This window comes from Neovison vison, chromosome 11 (genome assembly GCF_020171115.1).
Source record: "Neovison vison isolate M4711 chromosome 11, ASM_NN_V1, whole genome shotgun sequence".
NCBI classification, from domain to species: Eukaryota; Metazoa; Chordata; class Mammalia; order Carnivora; family Mustelidae; genus Neogale; species Neogale vison.
Window position 1 is genome coordinate 183788680 of NC_058101.1, and position 20658 is coordinate 183809337.

At 36.7% G+C, this 20658-nt stretch overlaps 1 long non-coding RNA gene across 1 annotated transcript in view; it reads right to left on the minus strand.

Annotated features, from left to right (window-relative positions):
- Positions 1 to 1237: 1237 nt before the first annotated feature.
- The window catches only part of LOC122889904, a 59309-nt gene continuing 39888 nt past the window's right edge, over positions 1238 to 20658 (minus strand). Inside the window, exons 3-4 of the long non-coding RNA XR_006380994.1 lie at positions 4784 to 4896; positions 1238 to 1279 (exon numbers count right to left, since the gene is read on the minus strand). This is a non-coding gene — a long non-coding RNA (uncharacterized LOC122889904). The remainder of the gene's footprint in view (positions 1280 to 4783; positions 4897 to 20658) is intronic.

Consider the following 20658-nt stretch of genomic DNA (forward strand, 5'->3'; position numbering starts at 1 on the left):
ATCCTTTTCCATCTTTTAGTTTCCTCACAGGTAGACTGCCGACCCTGTACAGTTTCCAGGTATAACATGATATATGTACATATATATGGTTATACATACATGCATGTGTGTGTGCACAGGTGTGTGTATAAAGCTTTGGCTTCTTCTTCTCAAAAGTCACGAAGTTTTTCTTTCTGATATTTTTCTCAGTCCCTTCTTTCTCGTTCACCTTCTAGGTATAATCCTCAGAATATCAAAATCTGTCTGACAACTAAGCAGGGTTATCCTCACTGAGAAAGGACCAATTACCTTTTTTTTGAACAGAGGTTTGTCTGTAGATTCTGAAGACTATAGTTTCAACCTCTTCATTACACCCCTGCCATGTCACCGAAATAAAATGAGAAGCCACTCTGAGGGCACAGAAGAAATGTCCCTTCATGAGCTTAAGTATATTAGCAGAGCCTCACAGTCCACATAACTTCCCTCATTTAGAAGCAGGCAACTCACAGACACCTCAGTCTGCACACACGTGCCTCCTCAAACATGGAGCAGCTTAAGTGTTCCACTTAGGTATTTTATTCACGTATGCCTGGGATCACAAAGACGAGAGTCATGAAGCACAACGACCAAGGTTCTAAGGCACCCCTCGTATCTGGATGTATTCCCAGTGTTGGAGCAATGGCGCCAGGCAGGCAGTGTCATCCAGCACACAGCACCTGTGTTTGTGTGGATTCCTGCACACAAGCTTTACTTTTGTTGTACCTTAGCTGCTAATCCAAGACCAACCAGGAGAAGGCAGTACAGGCTAAACAACAGAAACTTTAAATTTTCTTTAAAGTGAAAAAGAAATAATCTGATGGGGATTATTTATAGCATAAACCTCTGCCCATATCAGGGGACCAAAGAATTTTTCCAACACTACGATCATCTGCACCGCCTCACTCCTCACCTCTGTGGCTTCCTTCATGTTCCCCTACCAACTCCTTCATCCCTCCTTAAATATTAAAATACATACGATATAGAAGCTGGAAAAACATCTAAATTATAATGCTGCCCATCTCTATATTCCCAAGATTCTTTCTCTAGCATTACAATATAAGGCCAAGTTTAATCTTTAGATATTATTTTTTAAGAGCTCATGTTGCTTTTATAGGACAAGATACACTTATCATGAGCCCTCAAGATGTCTCTGCTTCACACCTACAAAAAAACAAAACCACTAGTTTCAAATACAAAAAAATTCATACATTAACAAAAAGGCAATTTCTTGCTGAATATGGACCATTATTTCCCAGTGGTTCTGGAAAGTGAATGAAGACTGCTCAGTCAAAGCCAGAAAAAGGATTCTACTTAGAACTTCAGTCCCCACTGGGGAATCCATGCACCCCACTAGCTGCCTGAGGGCACAGAGTAGGATCCCCTCTGTTCTGCAGGGCCCTGGAGAGAAAAGACCAAGTTGCTGTCTGGACATTTAGGCAAGTCCCATTCTTCTACGACCAAAGTAGCATGGGCTTCATTAACCACTAAGCCACAGTCCCAGCTGTTTTTGTTTGGGGGCTGGAATTCCTAGGGTCGTTTTTACCAGATTACCCCAAGCAAAAGTATGAAGTTGCTTCAAGCCTTTCTCATCTGTAATCCCTTCATTAATGCCACCTTTATTCTCCTCCCCAAGTGCACAGGGTCTTTACACTGACCCGCACACTGGCCGGCGATCTCCTCAGAAGCCCCCCTTACCCCCACTAAGACATTCCTTGGGCCTTCCCTTGTCTGTACTAATCTCTCATTCCCCTCTACAGTGGAAACTTATTCTTAGTTAAACCTCTCCACAGAAATACTATGGGGCTTTCTGAATCTTAACCCATGACCTTAATTATACTACTTAAAACCATACTACATATATAAGAGAACTTTGAGTACTGGCTAACACTTTGACCTCAATTTTCTTCCTTTTTTTTTTCTTTTTGGCCCACCCAGTGGGCCCCTAGGTCTTCTCATAGCCATTTCAAGAAAAAGTGCAGGGACGCCTGGGTGGCTCAGTTGGTTAAGCGTCTGACACTTGGTTTCAGCTCTGGTCATGGTCTCATGGATTGTGAGGTCCAGCCCTGGGTCTGGCTCCCTGCTCAGTGGGGAGTCTACTTGAGATTCTCTTCCCCCCCCCACTCATACTCACTCTCTCTAAAATAAATACATCTAAAAAAAAAAAAAGTGAGCAAAGACATGGAAAACAGAGCCTTCTTTTCTCCTTGTGAAATATATTAAACATGCAGATTAGAAAAGAATATAATGAACTTCTACATACTTAATACCCTGCTTTATCACATGTTAATGTTATTCCACATTTGCTTCAGAATTACCTTTTAGAAAATATTACAGAAAGAATTAAGCCCCCAACCCCTTCTTCTACTTACTTTCCTCTAAAATAAACCTCACTGTGAATGGTTCTATATATTCCATATTTATGACCATAGACATTATTTAACAATGCTTTATGGTTCAATCTTTCTACAAGCAGAATCACATTGTATATATCATTCCAGAAAGAGTATTTTTAGTCAATGTTATGTGTGTTTTAATTTATCCGTGCTTACAGATGTACCTCTAGTTTATTCATCTTAGTTGTGGTACAAGCATTCATTCAGATAATTAAACCATAATTTGTTTATTCTTTCTTTACTTGGTAAACATTTAGATTGCTACAAGGGACATTCTGTATATTTCTGTTTTCACACACATACAAGAGTTTTTCTGCCAAACACAGAGCAGCAGACTTGCTGAGTCAGAGAGTATGTTCCTCTCTAATTTTAATAGATATTACCAAATCGATGTCCACTGTGGTTGTATCAGTCCACACTCCCACCAAAGTTTCAAGTAACCATTGCTCTGTAGCCTTTTCAAGGAAATATTATATTAGCATATAAGATATATGCTAATGAGCATAAAAGGACACCTCATAGTATTTTTGAACCATGCTTCTTACAGAAAGTGATCATCACTATCTCAGCACCACTATGTGACATATGTAAATTCTGCTTGTATTTTCCAACCACATCTTATATATGTGTGTAATGATGTACTCTGAGGAGAAAAGGAGGAAATTATTTTAAATGGGGTGTATACTCAAAATCCAAGAGGCATGTTTGCATACATGCATTCCATTCTGTAAAAACTGGCCATGTAGAAGGAATAAAGAAATTGATATTTCATCAACTCACAGTATGAGCTTATCCAAGCATAAGGCCTACCTGAAAATAACACCTGAGAAGTCTTCAAGAATTAGCTTTCATGGTCTGTAGACTCTTAATGGTAATATCAGATTAAGTCAGCTTCTCTGGCACCTACATTTCAGGCATCAAGTCTAATTTCTGAGTTGGGACTTGGTTTCCTACTTACTGCAATAAAACTATGGCTGGCATTAGAGGCAGGTGCTTTTTATTTATTTTTTTTCTTTTTCTTACCAATCTCAATACGTTAAAAATACTTCACATATATTGGGCATGTAAAATGTGCTGTGCACCACGGAAAGCATGGGCGGCATCTGAATTATTTCCCTTAACCTTCATAACAATAAACATGGTACTATTATTGTCCCCATTCTAGAATTAATGAAACTGAGAGTCTGAAAGATTAGGTGAAATCACAGAGCTTATAAATGAACAAGTGTCTGGTTCTTCCTGATTGAGAAGTCTTAGATATCCACAACTACACCATGTAGCCCAATTCAAAATTCAGACACCTATATAACTATCTTTGAAAATGGGTTTCTTGATGTTAGAAATGCAAGCTTTTTCTCTTTCTGTTCTACTTCTACCCTCAAAGACCAAACAATCCTATATGCATTGGAAGACAACTCTCATATCTCCCCGAAACTTCTCTTCCCCAAGTTAAGACACTTACATATTTCCACTGTTTTTGTCTTTATGTTCCCCACCTTTATTTTCCAACTACTCTCCTGTGGGTGAGCCTCAGATATGGTCCCCCTCTGCAAGTATGATGCTCAGAACACATTGCAACAGCATATGTCCAAGGAATATTCAGTACAATGGATTCATCAGCTGCCTCATTCTGTACCTTATACTCTACTAAATGCTGCCCTAAATCATAGTGGCCTTTTTGGCAGTCCTATCACACTGTTGACTCATTCTGAGCTCATGCCAACAATAATTCCCAAGTGATTTTTAAACATATATTTCTGTCTTTCTTAGCCTGCATTTTAAGTTTTTATTTTATCCAAATGTAGGATATTACATTTGCACCCATTAAGCCTTATTCGTGGCAGTCTGCTAAAATTATTTTGGTTCTTGATTCTTTAAGTTTACTGGAATTTACTCTGACAGACCATAATCCATGTGCTATCTTTGTCTTCATCAAATTCATTGATTAAAATCTATCCAGTGGTCACAATAACAAGCTTTGTGCTGCATTCACAGAAACATTTCTTCAGACTCACACTGATCTCTTCAAAAAGCCATCCAGATTCATAGGGTTTGATCCTTTGACTGTGTAAATCCATCTAAATGTATCAGCATCAACCTCACATTTCTTCATCTGACAACAAGGATATCATTGAAAACTCTGTCAAATGTCTTTCTAAATTTCAGATAAACTATATCTATTTTCCCTGTAATCTTGATAAGGAAAAAAAAATTGAGCTACTTAGTGATAATATATTCTCAGTGACCTTATATTAGGTATATTTTATGTTGCCCCTTTATAGTAACTCTTTCATCTGCCTTATAAATAATAAGTTTCAGAGTTTTGCTTGGCATCTAAAATAAACTTACTGGTTAATAGATAATAAACTTACTGGTTAATAGATAGATGATGGAATTTACTTCTCTTTTTCTCTTTGACAGAAAATGAACTTCACTTCCAGGAAATGTATAATAAGTTGTGGCAGGTCAGTGATTCTTCTTGCAACTAGAGGAGAAAAAGCAAATAAATTACAAAAACTGTATGTCTAAAAATATCAGAAAAGTGAGGAACCAATGAGGACTAGAACTAAAATTTCAGACTCCAAAGAGTTTTTCCTAGGATAGTTGACAATCACCAGCCATTTTCTTTTCCTGGAGTCATTAACAATTCCATGAGGATAGAGGCCTGCCCTTGGAGAAGATTCTATTGAGGGAAAAAGAAAGAAGTTGTGAATTTAGAGGCTCTATAGGTGCTGACCTATATAAAAAAAAAACTAGAGAAGCCCTAGAAATAAGGTTAGTTTTTGCAAAGGGTCAGTTCTTGAGTTCAGAGGCAGCACGCGAAACTTGGGGCAGGGGGACTAAGTTGGAAAGGCAGAATAAAATCTTTCACAATTTCTTAGTTCATTGGATTAAAAAAAAGATACCACAAAAATGTATTTTATGACTTATTTTGTTGCGCTTTAGACATTACCAGATTTTGAGGCTGTATAGGGCAAGAACCTAAAGAGCTATGCTCAAAACCTCCAGTGGTCAGAACAGCATCCTCCTAATACATTAATCCCAAGGACAAAGACCCACAAGGGATAAACCAGAGGTAAACTAGATCTTACAAAAACCCTAACCCAGTCCCAACACAGATCATCCAAGACGAGGTCCCCTTCAAACTATATACCTAACAGAATTTTAAAAATAAATAAATAAATAATAAAAATAAAATAATAAAAATAATATAATAAAATAAATAAATAATAAATAAATAACGGAAAACAGCATCATCTACAACCTGCAGGGTTCTTTTACTCACATTGTCATACTATAAAAATTTGTTAAGTACATAGAGAGTTAGAAGAGTATAACTTCCAATCTAAAGAGAAAACATAAACAGAACATAATTCAGATATTAACCACAATAAGCAAAACTTAATAAATACTTATATGAGACATTCAACAAAATGTAAAGGTGACCTACAGAATGGGAGAAAATATTTGCAAACCACATTTTTGATAAGAGATCAATATGCAAAACATATAAAGAATCATATAACCATTAACAAAAAAAATCCAATTAAAAAATGGGCAGAGAAACTAAATAGATTTTTTTTTTCCAAAGAGGACATATAAATGGCCAGTGGGTACATGAGAAGATGTTCGTTATCACTGATCATCAGGGAAATGAAAATCAAAACCACAATGCGACCTCACCTCACACCTGTTAGAATTGCAGTCATCAAGAAGACAGTAGACAACAAGTGTTGATGAGGATGAGTAGAAAAAAGAATTCTAGTGCTGAAGGGAATGCAAATTGATGTAGTCACTATGGAACAGTTTGGAAGTTCCTCAAAAATTTAAAAATAGAACCACCATATGCTCCAGCAATCCCACCTCTGGGTATATATCCAATGGAAATGAAAGCAGAATCTCAAAGAGATATTTGTACTCCATGTTTTCTGCAGCATTATTCACAATAGTTGAGATATGAAAACAGAGTGACTGTCAGTGGATGAATGGATAAAGAAAATATAGGATACACCCACACACAGGAATACTACTCAGCAATGAGAAAAAAAGGAAATCTGGCCATTTGCAACAATATGAAAAAATAGTGAGGGTATTATACTAAGTGAAATATGTCAGACAAAGAAAAATCCAGTATGATCTCCCTTATATGTGGAATCTAAAAATAATGAGCTTATATAAATAGTAGAATGGTGTTTACCAATGGCTGGAGGGAAGGAAGAGGGATGGAGAGATACTCGTCAAAGGGTACAAACATCCAATTAGATGAGTAAGTTCTGGGAATATAATGCACAGCAATGCAATAATAGTTAACAATAATGTATTATATACCTGAAAGTTGTTAAGAGAATAAATCTTAAATATTTTCACCACAAAAAATAATGACAATAATATGATAGAGGTACAGGCTAGTGCTATGGTGGTCGTCATTTTGCAATATATAAACATATCAAGGGGCACCTAGGTGGCTCAGTCAGTTAAGTGTCTGCCTTTGGCTCAGATCATGGTTCCAGAATCCTGGGACTGACCCCTGTGTTGGGCTGCTTGCTTAGTGGGCAGTCTGCTTCTTCCTCTCCTGTCCCTTCCCCCCACCTGTGCTCTCACTTGCACTGTCTCTTAAATAAATAATATCTTTTAAAAAATAGATTTAAAACTCAATGTACGAAATCAACATGTTTTACATATTAAACTTACAAAATGTTATGTGTCAATTACATCCTATAAACATAGAAAAAAATTTTAACCTTTTATGGAAACTATGTGAAAGAACATAAAGAAGAAATAGAAAAAACTGAGAAAAATATGAAGAATTTGAATCTATTACAAAGAAACAAGTAGACACATTTTTCTAGAACTAAAAAATGTATTATCTGGTATTTAAGTCTCATAGCACACGAGGAAGACATTATTGAATTGCAAGACAAATCAGTAGAAAAAAAATCTTAACTGTAAAAAGAAAGAAAGAAAATAGCAGAAAGAAAAGGGGGGAGGAAGAATATAAGATTAAGAGTGGGAATCAGTTTTTAAAAAAAGAGAGAGAGAGAGAGAGAGAAAGTCTTAGAAAGGGAGGAAAACAAGAATGAAGGAGGGAGAAAAAATAGCTGTAAATATTGAAAACTATCACCCACAGATTTAAAAAAAAAAAAATGGCAATGCAGTAAATCCAAAGCAGGATAAATGCTTTAAAAACCCATAATTAGGCACAACTAAATTCAATTGCCAAAAATCAAAGACAAAGAAAAATTCTCAAAGTAGGCAGAGAATTGAACTATAAATTCAATTGTCTCCTCATTAAAATTCAAGTAGAATTTTTTTGTAGAAATTAACAGTTTGGTGCTAAATTTTATATGAAGATGCAAAAGACATATAATAACCAAACCAATTTTTTTTAAAGGACAAAGTTTGAGGACTTACTACCCAATTTTAAAGATTACTGTTAAAGCTATATTAAGACAGTGTGGTGCTGGCATAAAGAGAGACATACAGACCAGTGGAACAGATCTGAGAATTTAATAATAAACACATATTTATGGCCAATTGATTTTCAACAACAGGAAAAGGATAATATTTTGAACAAATGATACTAGGATAATTGGATATTCATATGCAAAAAATATTAAAAAGAACTTAGACCTCTGACGTTTACATAGAAAGAAGAAAATATAGGAAAAAAGTTAAATACTAGTGACGTTAGTGTAGACAATGAATTTTTTGATATGACACCAGCACATGAGCCAAAAAGAAAAAACTGAGAAACTTGACTTCATAAAGTTAAAAAAAAATTCTGCACTTCAAAGAATACCATCAATAAAATGAAAATATTAACCACAGACTCAGAGGAAATATTTCTAAATTATACATCTGGTAAATAACCTGTATGTAGAAAAATATGAAGAACATCGGCAACTAAAAATAAGACATACAATCCAATTTTAAAAGGAACAAAACCCTGAATTAATATTTAACCAAGAGAGACACACAAATGCTTAGTAATGGGGGTATAGCTCAGAGGTAGAGAATTTGACTGCAAATGCTTAGTAATATAATGAAAAATTTTCAGTATCAGCAGTTATTAGGAAAATATCAAACTACAACCACAATGAGATACACTCACTAGAGTGGTTATAATCAAAAAGAGATAATACCAAGTGCTGGTGAGGATGTAGAAAAACAGGAAGCCTCATGTAATGCTAGTAGAAGTGCAAGTAGGAAGCCTCATGTAATGCTAGTAGAAGTGCAAAATTGTACAGCTACTTTGGAAAACTGTCTGGCAGTTTCTTAAAAAGCTGAACATAACTTATCATATGACTCAGCAATTCCACTCTTAGAAATCTACCCAAGAGAAATAAAAACATGTCCACAAAAATACATGTATGTGAATGTTCATAAATACATTATTTACAACAGCACAAACTAGAATGTCCATCAACTAGTGAATGATGACCAAACTTTGGTGTACCCATGCAATGAAATATTATTCAGTACTTAGAAGGAATGAAGTACCATTACATGGATGAATCTCGAAAACATTATGCTAAGTGAAAGAAGCATAACATAAAAAACTACATGTATAATTCTATTTATATGAAATACCTACCAAAAAATCCACAAATTATATGCACAAAAAGCAGCTCTGTAAAGACAGGGACAAACTATATAAGACAGGAAGTGATAGGAAAGGGCCTTAAAGAAAAATTTTTGAGTAATAGGAAAGTTCTAAAGCTGGACTGTAGTGATTCAGTGAACTGTGAACTGACTAAATCTACTGAATTGTAAACATACAATGGGTGAATTATGTGGTAATACTTCAACAATCCTATAAAACAAAAGTGGTGAGTGTATTTGATAATTTTTGCTTTTTCTGAACTACTATGTAATATAGGACCAAGCTAACAAGAAAACTCATTAGATGTAAAATCTTCCTTACACAAAAAAGTAGGCATATTTAAAATAGAGAACAAAGAGAAAGTTCTAAAAACAGAGAATAAAAAATGTATTACTTTTAATTTTTTTTAAGATTTCATTTATTTATTTATTTATTTGACAGAGAGAGTGATTTGACAAGTAGCAGAGAGGCAGCCAGAAAGAGAGGGGGAAGCAGGCTCCCCGCCGAGCAGAGAGCCCAATATGGGGCTCAATCCCACGACCCTGAGATTGTGAGCTGAAGGCAGAGGCTTAACCCACTGAGCCACCCAGACACCCCAATGTGTTAGTTTTAAATGAGCAACAGAAAGCTTCAGTTGATATTGTAACAAGATCGATGGAAGCAAAGAGTTGACAGAATGACCTCTTAATATAAGAAGATGGTGGTGGAAGGGGACCAGTCAACCTAAAACTTTATGCATGCAAAATTATAATTCAAAAATAAAGGCTAAAGAGTCAAAACTAATTTATAGTGACAAAAAGCAGACCAGTCTATTCATAGAGAAGGTAAAAGTATGACATTAAGGGGCCATGAGAGAACTTGTTGGAGTAATAAAATTATTCTATATCTTGATTAGGATGGTAGTTATGTGGGTGAATACTTTTTTTCAAATTTATTGAACTAGTCACTTTAAATGGATATATTTTATTGTCAACAAATTAAATATCAAAAAAGGTGACTAAAAAGGGGGGAAAAATGAAGGTAAAATAAAGACATTAGAAGCCAAAGAAAAGCTGACAAAAATCAATGGATTGGCACTACAAAAACCTGCTAAAAAGTTCTTCATGTGGAAAAAAGATTCAAATAAAATCGTGAAACTATAATAGAATATGAAGAGCACCATAAAGTTTAAATCTATAGGGTCAATATAAAATACATTGATCATTTAAACACAATAGTAATAGTTTTATGCAAATTTTTCATACATGTAGAAATAAAATATATGAGAACAATAGCAAAAAGTAAGGGAAGAGAACAGAGAAAAACTAATGTTGAGTTCTTTCATGGTCTGAGGTACAAGGTACTACAATAAGCGAGGAAGCATAGGAAATTGCAAAGGTAGCCACCAAAAAAATACAAATAATCTAAAACTAATAAACGAATAGAGGTAGAAAATGAAATGGTAAAAATAATAATTGATTAAAACAAAAGAATAGAGAGAATAAAATGACAAAGAACAGAAGGCAAAATAGAAGTAACATATCAAGATGATAGTCCTAAACACACATTATCAGTGATTACAACAGTAAATGGAGTAAACAAACTAGTTTAAAAGGAAAAAAAAATTAAAAAATAAAACAACATCCAATTACATGTTATTATCAAGAGCCCCACTTAAAACAACTAAGGGTACAATTACACTGAAGGGAAAGAATGAAGGGAACAAAATAACCATGCAAGCACCAATAAGAAGATAACTGGTTAGCTCTTAATATTATAAAATAGACTTTAAGAAATAAGTAACACTTGGCCATTTTAGATGAGATTTTTAAACATCTACTAAGCTTGTTATTTGTATACAGCAGTTGTCTATGGACTTTTTAAATTGGGGGTCAGATGGTAAATATTTTTAGCTTTGGAGCCCACATGGACTCTGCTGCAACTACACAACTCTGCTGTAAAACAGCCACAGAGAACAGATAAGCAAATGGGTATGGCTATGTTCCAATAAACTTTATTGGCAAAAATGCATGCCAGATTTGGCCAACCAATGGGCTACAGTTTATTAATCCCTGGTATGTAAGAAAACTATGGGTTTTAATTCATTAAAGTTACATTTTTTTTTGGTCAGTCAAAAATGAAGGAAAGAAAGAAGTAATGCTAGAGAAAAAGGGAGACTTTCATAATATAAGAAAATTAAAAATGAAAGCAGAATTCTGAATTTGTACAAAGCTAATAACATAGCCTACAAGTACAATATTTAGCTTCAAAATACATAAAGGCAAAAATTCAGCAAGAACATTAAAGATTTAAACAACATAATTAGCCAATTTGACCTAAGATAATATAGATAGATAATCTAACAATCAAAGGATGAATACTTTTCAAGTGACATCATCAAAGGGTAGAGACCCCAACTCCCAACCCCCACACCCCAAAGATCAACAATGAAATAGGTAACAATGAACAAAAAAACAGAGCTCTGGACACCACTAAACAAACTTTAGGACACAGTTGAATGAAATATCTGAGAATAACCACTCAAAAAGAGGAGGACAGCTTCATTTCGCCTACATCATCCCTTCCTCCAAGCCAGCATTGCTTAGCACCAAACAGGAACTCCCCAGCTTAAATAAATAAATAAATAAACAAACATAAAAATAGAAAATGTCCCTCTAACAGGGAGAGAGGAACAGTAGACTTGAGCCATGAGCTTCCCTAGCCCTTTTTGGGCACCATCCTTCAGTTTTACCCACCCAGACCAGAAAAACCTGGACCCCCCTGCAGGACCCCCCCGCAGATTTCATCAGCCAGGTATTCTCTTTTGCTGATTTCAGCCTTCCTATTCCCTCTGCTCCCTCCCTCCAGCCCCCACTCTAAATTCAGAACTGCCCCAGCAGCCAGCCAAGGCTCCTGTGGCTGCACAAGTACAGGACATCATCCCAGACCCCTGCAGCAACCCCCATCGCTGTGCATGCACTCAGCACCAGCTGGCAGTGCATTTACAGGTCACTGTCCTGATGCTCCTCATGCTGTGCATGCCCAAGGGACAACTGTCCCCACAGCTATCAGTGCACCCATAGTCGGCCCCTGGCCCCTGCCTCTACACAGGCACCCGCAGCTGGCCTCCACAGCAAAGTATGTGCTTACCACAGGATCTGGCCATCATTGTCAGTTACCTGTTCTGGCCCCTACCTATTGGACCTGAAGGTACCACTAAGGAGCCCACAGCACTTATAGCCACGGCAGACACCACAGAACACTCGCAAAGGACTGGAGAGCTATTGATGCTGTAGACCCCCAGCGGCCTGAGCTAAAGATACATCATACCTCCCAGACCCAGTGCCACCACACACCTCCACACTGAATGCCCTGCGGCTCTAGACCCAGTATCACAGCATAACCCCATGTGCTTCTACCCACAAGTGGAATTCTTCCCTTACCCAAGTGACTCCCTGAAGTCTGGAAGATATGACTGCTTCTTCAAATGTGTAAAACACCTAAGCAAAGTTATAGGAGTTACTAAGAATCAGAGAAACAGGACTTCACCAAAGGAAGAATATTAACTTGCAGGAGCCGATCCCAAAGAAATGAAGCTGCAGGAACAGCCCGGCAAAGATTTCAAAATAACTGTTCTACAGATGCTTGAAGAAGCTACAGGAAAACAATTTAATGATATCAGGAAGTTAACACAAGAACAAAATGAGTTCAATAAAGATAAAGAAAACATTGAAAAAAAAAAAAATCTAAACAATACAGTGACTGAACAGAATTCAACAGAGTGCTTCAAAATCAGACTTGACCAAGCAGAGGGAAAACAGGTGAACTCAAAGACAGATTAATTGAAATTATTTAATCAGAGCAACAAAAACAAAAATGAAACAATGAAAAAAAGTGAAGAAAGCCTACATGATCTATGGGACCAGCAAAACAAACGTGCACAAATTATTGATTTCCAGAATGAAGAACAGGGCAAAGGGGGACAGAAAGTCTATTTAAAGAAATGTGACTGAGAACTTCCAAAACTGGAAAAGGCACTTACTTGACAGCACAATCATCAGGGAAAAGCAAATCAAAATCACAGTGAGCAATCACCTCACACCTGTTAGAACTGCTATCATCAAAAAGAAAGAAAGGGGCCTGGATGGTTCAGTTGGTTAAGCCTCTTACTCTTGATTTCAGCTCAGGTGGTGATCTCAGGGTCCTGGGATCAAGCCCTGCATTGGGCTGCCCACTCAGCAGGGAACCTTCTTGTCTCCCTCTCCCTACGTACCCCCCCCCACTGATACATGCACACTACCTCTCTAAATAAATAAATAAGTAAAAAAACAAATAAAATCTTTTTAAAAAGACAAGAAATAGGGGCGCCTGGGTGGCTCAGTGGGTTAAGCCGCTGCCTTCGGCTCAGGTCATGGTCTCAGGGTCCTGGGATCGAGCCCCGCTTCGGGCTCTCTGCTCAGCAGGGAGCCTGCTTCCTCCTCTCTCTCTCTCTGCCTGCCTCTCTGCCTACTTGTGATTTCTCTCTGTCAAATAAATAAATAAAATCTTAAAAAAAAAAAAAAGACAAGAAATAACAAGAGCTTGAGAGGATGTGGAGAAAAGAAAACCCCTGTGAACTGTTGGTGGGAATGTAAATTGGTGCGGCCACTATGGAAAACAGTATAAAGATTCCTCAAAAATTTAAAAATAGAACCACCATAAGATCCCAGCAATCCCACTTCTAGGCATATATCCAAAGGAAATCAAAACAGTCTTGAAGAGATACCAGCATTCCCATGTTCTCTGCAGCAAAACAGCCAAGAAAGACATCAAACAAACTGTATCTATCAACAGATAAATGGATAAAGAAGATGTGGTATATACACATCAGAGTATTAGTCAGTCATGAGAAAGAAGAAAATCCTGCCATTTGTGATAAGGATGGGCCTTGAGGGCATTATGCCAAGGGAAAGAAGTTAGAAAAAGGAAGACAAATATTGCTCATATGTGGAATCTAAGAATGCTAAACTCATAGAAACATGGTGGTTACCAGGAGCTGCAGCATGGTGGAAATGGAGACATCAAAGAGTTGGTCAAAGGGTACAAACTGCCAGTTAAAAGATGAATAAATTCTGGGGATCTGATATATAGCATGGTGATTATAGTTAATAATACAGTATTATAGGGGCGCCTGGGTGGCTCAGTGGGTTAACTCTCTGCCTTCAGCTCAGGTCATGATCTCAGGGTCCTGGGATCAAGCCCCACATCGGGTTCTCTGCTCAGCGTGCTCTGCTCTCTCTGTCTGCCTCTCTGTGTACTTGAGATCTCTCTCTCTCTCTGTCAAATAAATATAAAATCTTTTAAAAATTTTTTTAATATAATAATAATAATATAGTATTATATACTTGAAATTTGCTAAGATACCAGAACTTAAATGTGTTCACTACAAAAAAGAAGTGGTAATTATGTGATTTGATGGGGGCCTTTTAGATAACACCATGCAGTATACAAGTGTAGCAAATCAGCAAGCTGGATACCTTAATTTACACAATGTTATGTGTCAGTTATATCTCAACAAATCTGGATAAGAAATGAATCATTTTCAAATGCACATGAACATTTAGATCCTGGGTCCAAAAGTAGGTCTCAACAAATTTTCAAAAAAAGTGAAATCATACCAAATATATTCTCTGAGCACACTGGAATCAAACTGAATTAAAATGAAATAAGGGCAGGTAGCATGTATCATGCAGCTAAAGCAGTACTTATGGGAAAATTTTTGTCCTTAAATGGACATTTTGGGGGGGAAATTGTGAAAGAATGATCTAAACATCTAACTTAAGAATCGGCCTAAAGAATAGCAGTATTAAGCATATAGGAAGTAGAGGGAAGCAAATAGTTAAAAAAAAAAAAAGAAGAAGAAGAAAATAGGTAAGTAGACCGCAGACACACAACAGAGGAAACCAACAAAGTTGATTCTTTGTAAAGATTAATAAAAGTTTAGGAAAAAGAGAGAGAGATGATACAAATTGCCAGTATCAGTAATAAAAGAAGGGACATCACTACAAATACAAGATACTAGAAGTATAATAAAGAAATACTGGGAGCAACCTCATGCTAATAAATTTGACAACATAGATTAAATATGTAAATTCTTTCAAAAATAGTATTTACCAAAACTTACATAAATAATAAGAACTCTATTAGTTTGATATCTATTAACAAAATTAAGTTAGTAACCAAAAATATTCCCACAAAGAAATTTGTAGGCCCATATGATATCACTGATTAGTTACATAATACATTTAAGGAAGAAATAATAGTATTACATGCTTTCCAAAGTCAGGAGGATAAACTTCCCAACTCATTTTATGAAACCAGCTTAACTTGATTCAAAATCTGACATGAAAAGGAAATTACAAGCTAATATCCCTCAGGAATATCAGTGAAATATCCTCTATAAATTATTAGCACAACATATAAAACAGCAACATATAAAACAGACAGTACATCAGTATCAAGGGGACCCCTTCAAACTGTACCCCTCTCTGTTTGTTCTAGACTCTGGCTTACTTCACTTTTTCCTACCAATCTTAGAAGTCGCAATTTCTTTTTTTTTTTTTAGAAGTCGCAATTTCTAATTCTGGATGACCTCATTGTCACATTTTTTGCTCCTTTAGAACACTATCATCTATGAAACCAATTCTCAATGCTACGTATCCTGTTTAAAATACTCATCATGGCCTGTTTCCTAACTAAATCCTGACTGATAAACAGTTCAAGAGGATCTACTTTATCTCTGACAATTGGCATATAAGCCTCCCTCTACCCCAAATCTTTTACCCCCCATGTTCCCCAGCCTCCTCATACACAGAGCTCATCAGCTAATACCTACATCTCCCTTTGCACTCAGCTCCAATAGCATGTTCCCCGGGAGTCCTTCCTTCCCATAGTCCACAGCCCCTTGTAACACTCATCAGACTGAATTACTACTGGTTATTAACTTGTTAGTATGGAGTTTGCCTGTCTATAAATAGATATTAGATAAACAGATAGATATACATATGGACGACTCTCTATATAATATACATCTATATACAACATATAATGTAATATCATAATGTTTATATTATACATATTTACATGTCATGTTATACATACATTATATAAAGAGAAATATATCATGTATATAAGATAATTATGTATATAAAATACTATATGCCAAGATACCACAAAGTCCTTCAAGTACTCTGGCATTTAGCAGGGCACACGCTGTTGAATAAATAAATGTGTAGGAGGAAGAAAGGAAGACTTGCTCCCAATGCTAACCCTCAGCCCAGTGGAAATGGGATTCCTGGGCTGTGATACTGAGTACCTGGATTTATGAGTCATGCGCTTTCTATAGCTAATTCTAACAGATAGCTGGCTTCTGGAGACACGAAATTATTAATTCATTAACAACTGTATGTTAGCATTTGAAATGTGCCTGTTCACCTAATGGAGTTTTGCGATAACGTTAAAATACCTACAAATAAAAATTCTGAAACATAAAGTCCACAGTCACTGCCATGATTTCATAAGCAATAAAGTGAATGAGGTCAAAATTAATTTCTCCTCGCCCAGCGTAAACTGTTAATCAGTCTGGACAAATGGAGGGGTCCTGGCTCTTTCCCAGGCTGAGCTCATCCTCCCCTCCAGCACATGCAATGACTTACCACCGTGAAATGTGATTACGTGTGTTACATTGCCATGCACCTGCCGGGGCTCATCAGATGAGCTCTCAGTCAGTGACCAGTAGCCAGACCACCCTCCACACCGTATTTGCCTTGCCACACGGGAGAGATGAGGGTACAGCTAGAAGGGCTCTGCATTTGGCAGCTGCTGGCTCAAAGCATGAAGCCAGGTGCAAAAGAAATTTCTTGGCCCAGCCCAAGTCCTTCTCTCCATGAAGCCCTTCTTCGCCACCTCAACCCACTGACCCCACATACCCTTGCCATCTGTACTGTTCCTTTAATGTGCGGACGCCCCTGGATTGCTATTTTCTTGCTGGGTGCCTATTTGCTGCTCCCAAACCCTCCCCCCTCACCTCACCTTCCTCAAAGAGGAGTCTATTAAGCCATTACAGACAAAAACCGTTGAAAGAGCACAAAAAGGCCTCCATGAAGATGCTCCACAGAGATGAGGGCAAAGGCTGAAAGAGGTGAGACAAGTTGGGGAAAGCCCCCAGTGTCTCTCCAATCCATCCCACCCACCCATTTCAGACTCAGTATTTGTATCTTGGGTGTAGAAAGTAACTCCTATGAATATTGTGCCCAGAATAAATCAGGTCTCACCCCTATTTTTTTTTTTTCACAGAAATCTCATGATACCTACTGGCGCCCATTATTGTGTCATGAGTTGTGTGTCTGACCCTGTCCTAGCTTTCTCCACTAGACTCGAAGCTTCACGAAGGCAGAGTTTGTGGGTACACTCCACTCCACAGAGCCTGGCATGCAGCAGATTCACACTATTTCCCGAATAGATGAATGGATGTGTGTGTGTGTGGGGGGGGGGGGTTCTACACGAGAGGACTATAAAATCTAAAGGGTCTTTGCAGCACAAAGTCTTGGTAGGAGTTTTGATAAGGAGTTCTGAGAGGCTCTTCAGGGCAGAGATGTGTTTGAGGGGCACGTTGGAGGAGACTGTTTTCCTTCTTAGAAACAAGACTGCCCAGGTGACGGATGAGAGGAAAGAAGTCAAAGACCTAGCCACTTAAGGATTTTCCCAGACATGAGACACATAATGACTTAAAGCAGGGATATTTACATTTCTTTCTAGTTTATACAGTCTAGTTCACAGGATAGGGGAAAAAAGGTAAGGATTCAGGGCAGAAACTCAAGTCAGGAATAAAGAAAGTGTGTGTGGTTGGAACATTCCTGTATATGTCAAGATCCTATATTTTGAGCATGGAATATAGGAAACTTGACTATCTGAATATATTTTATATTTCTTGAAGGTTGGGCCTCTTTTACACTGTATGACCTTCCTTCAATCATTTTCTTTTTCAGTTCACTTCTTATTCCCATAGAAAGTTCTGCATTTTTATAACATATGAATTATAATATACATTATGTTTATATATACTATTTTATATATATGTACACTCATTTCTACATATCTTAAGTACTTTAACTACCTATATCCCAAGGTATCTCTCCAGGCTCAGAAGTCACTTGTGCCTTAATGACCAAAGATGCTAGAGGAAGACACTGGCCAGCACTAAGACAGGAGCTCCCCCAGGTTATTAGAAGTGCCTGACAACTCAGGGGCTGCCTGCCACTGCTGTTCCCATGGAAACAGACACTGGATCTCAGAAACCCAGAGCGTGAGAGCCTAAACTAATCATTGTAGCAAAAAAAAAAAAAAAAATTAAAAAATAATGGCCTATTTTCTTCTTGCAGTGTGGAAATGGTGATTAGGTTAATAGACCTTGATCCTTTTACCTGCGGGTATGTTTTTATAGAAATAAAGATAGAAATCCATCCTCTTAAAACTTTTCCTGTACCTGTTCATTCCAAGCTGCCTCAATACCATTTCCCTATCAACACTTTAAAATTCAAGAGGACCTCAATCCAAGAGTGAAGTAAGAATTAGAGTGTTAAACAACACAATCTATATATATATATATCTATCCATTTATTTTGTATCATTTCATTATAAGCAATGTTCAAAAGAGAAGTCTGGTATCTAATGAGCCAAGTCTTTATGCTGTTTGCATTCACCAAATTGAAAGTCTTTTGGAATGTTTATTTTTCTAAAGCACATAGGATTTCTCAATATTTCTATGTTCTTCAACCAAGCCATTAAGATACAGATAAAACTTTAATCAGACTAAAAATTAAAACCACCCTAGATTTAATGCATATGAAGAGTTTAACTGTATTTATAAGTTTCTTACTCTAAATAGAGTATGCTGGAGTTTGTAGATAAAATATGATTTATAGGCAAGCTTAACTGGCCAATATCTGCACTGCATAAAATGAAAGGCTAGGCATCCATTTCTGTTCATGCTACCTGTGTAACGAGTAAAATAAGTCATGCTTACCCCTGGCTGACCTAATTTCATCGGGAGAACAAGGGAGAAATCATAAGTGTGTATCTCAATCAAGGGAACAGAACTCTCTAGAAAAAAGATATTGCAAATCTAAGCATTATTCTTCAGTGAATTGTGGAAAACAGACCAACTTCTGGTGTCTGGAGTGCAACAAAAGAAAACTGAACACAAGTTTTTGCAATTTAGGTAAGAAAACTCATATATTTACCGTTTTACCCAACCCATCTCCAGTTCATTCACATGTCACATCCCTGTTAAGCACAACCAACCAACCCTTTACTGGTAGACCTTGGGTGACTATGGTTTCCATCTCTCTTTCACACTCAGTCTCATTCAGACAGTCTCAGTCAACTGAGAATTATAAAGTTTATTTTTAAAATGCCTTGTTAATTTCTTTCATTTTAACAAGTATTATTCTCAGTCCTGTGTATCCTTAACATATTTAATTACTTGATTTACATTATAGTACATGTTCTTTGCAATACAGGAGAAATATTTTCTTTTAATCCAAAACTCTATAGCATTGTTTTAGAAAACATACAAATATACCCACTTACAATTTTATCAAGTATTAAATATGTAATTAGTGCTTTAAGCACCTTAAAATTCTGTTCCATTTCTCTATAGTCGTTTAAGAATATTTTAATAATATTTGAGTAAGTGCTTGGGTCTTTTCTATAGGATAAGAATATATTCTTACTTTCCCATTTAAAATAATGGAATGTGTGCACGTGGCATTCAGAAATTTACTATCTAAACCATTTTTAAGAATGAGAAATATTCCAAAATGTTCACATTGATAAGATATATGTTGTCAGATATAAATCATTTTTGTTCCTTGTAACCTTTCTATTTTATAAATCTTCCAAATTAAATATGCATTTCTTTTAGAAATTAAAAAAATAGAATTTTTTAATGTATAGACCAAAAGCTCTTAAATAATTTTTACTTTTCATACTGTTGGCAGTACATATAGCATTGCTATTCTGAAAATACTGTGTGTATAAGGGAAAAGAGTTGGAAATATAAGTTTAACACATTTGCATAAAAACTCTAGCTCTGAATTTAAATTTGATGCACAAATATAAACTCTAGTCCATTCACAAAAAGGCCTAGAAACAAGGACAAGCAGGGAGGCATAAATGCCCATAGGGCCAATACTGTAGTCTGCAAATATTCCAACAGATCAATTAGAAAAAGACAACCCACAAACAGAAATAGTTCAAAGATGTGGACAGAAAACTTGCACAAACCCATAGAGCTAATAAACATAAAAAGATGCTCAACCTTTTTCTTTTTTGAAGATGGGTTTTTTAAAATATTTTATTTATTTAGCGTGAGTAGGGGAGAGGACACAGTGGGGGGGCTGTGCAGCAGAGGGAGAGGGAGAAGCAGGCTTCCTGCTGAGCAAGGAGCCGGATATGGGGCTTGATCCCAGGACCCCAGGATCATGACTTGTGCTGAAGGCAGATGCTTAACCGACTGAGCCACCCAGGCACCCCAAGATGCTCAACCTTAATAACAATCAGGAATGTAAAAAAGTATCAGATACAAGTTTTGTGTGGACATATTTTCATTTATGTTATGTATAT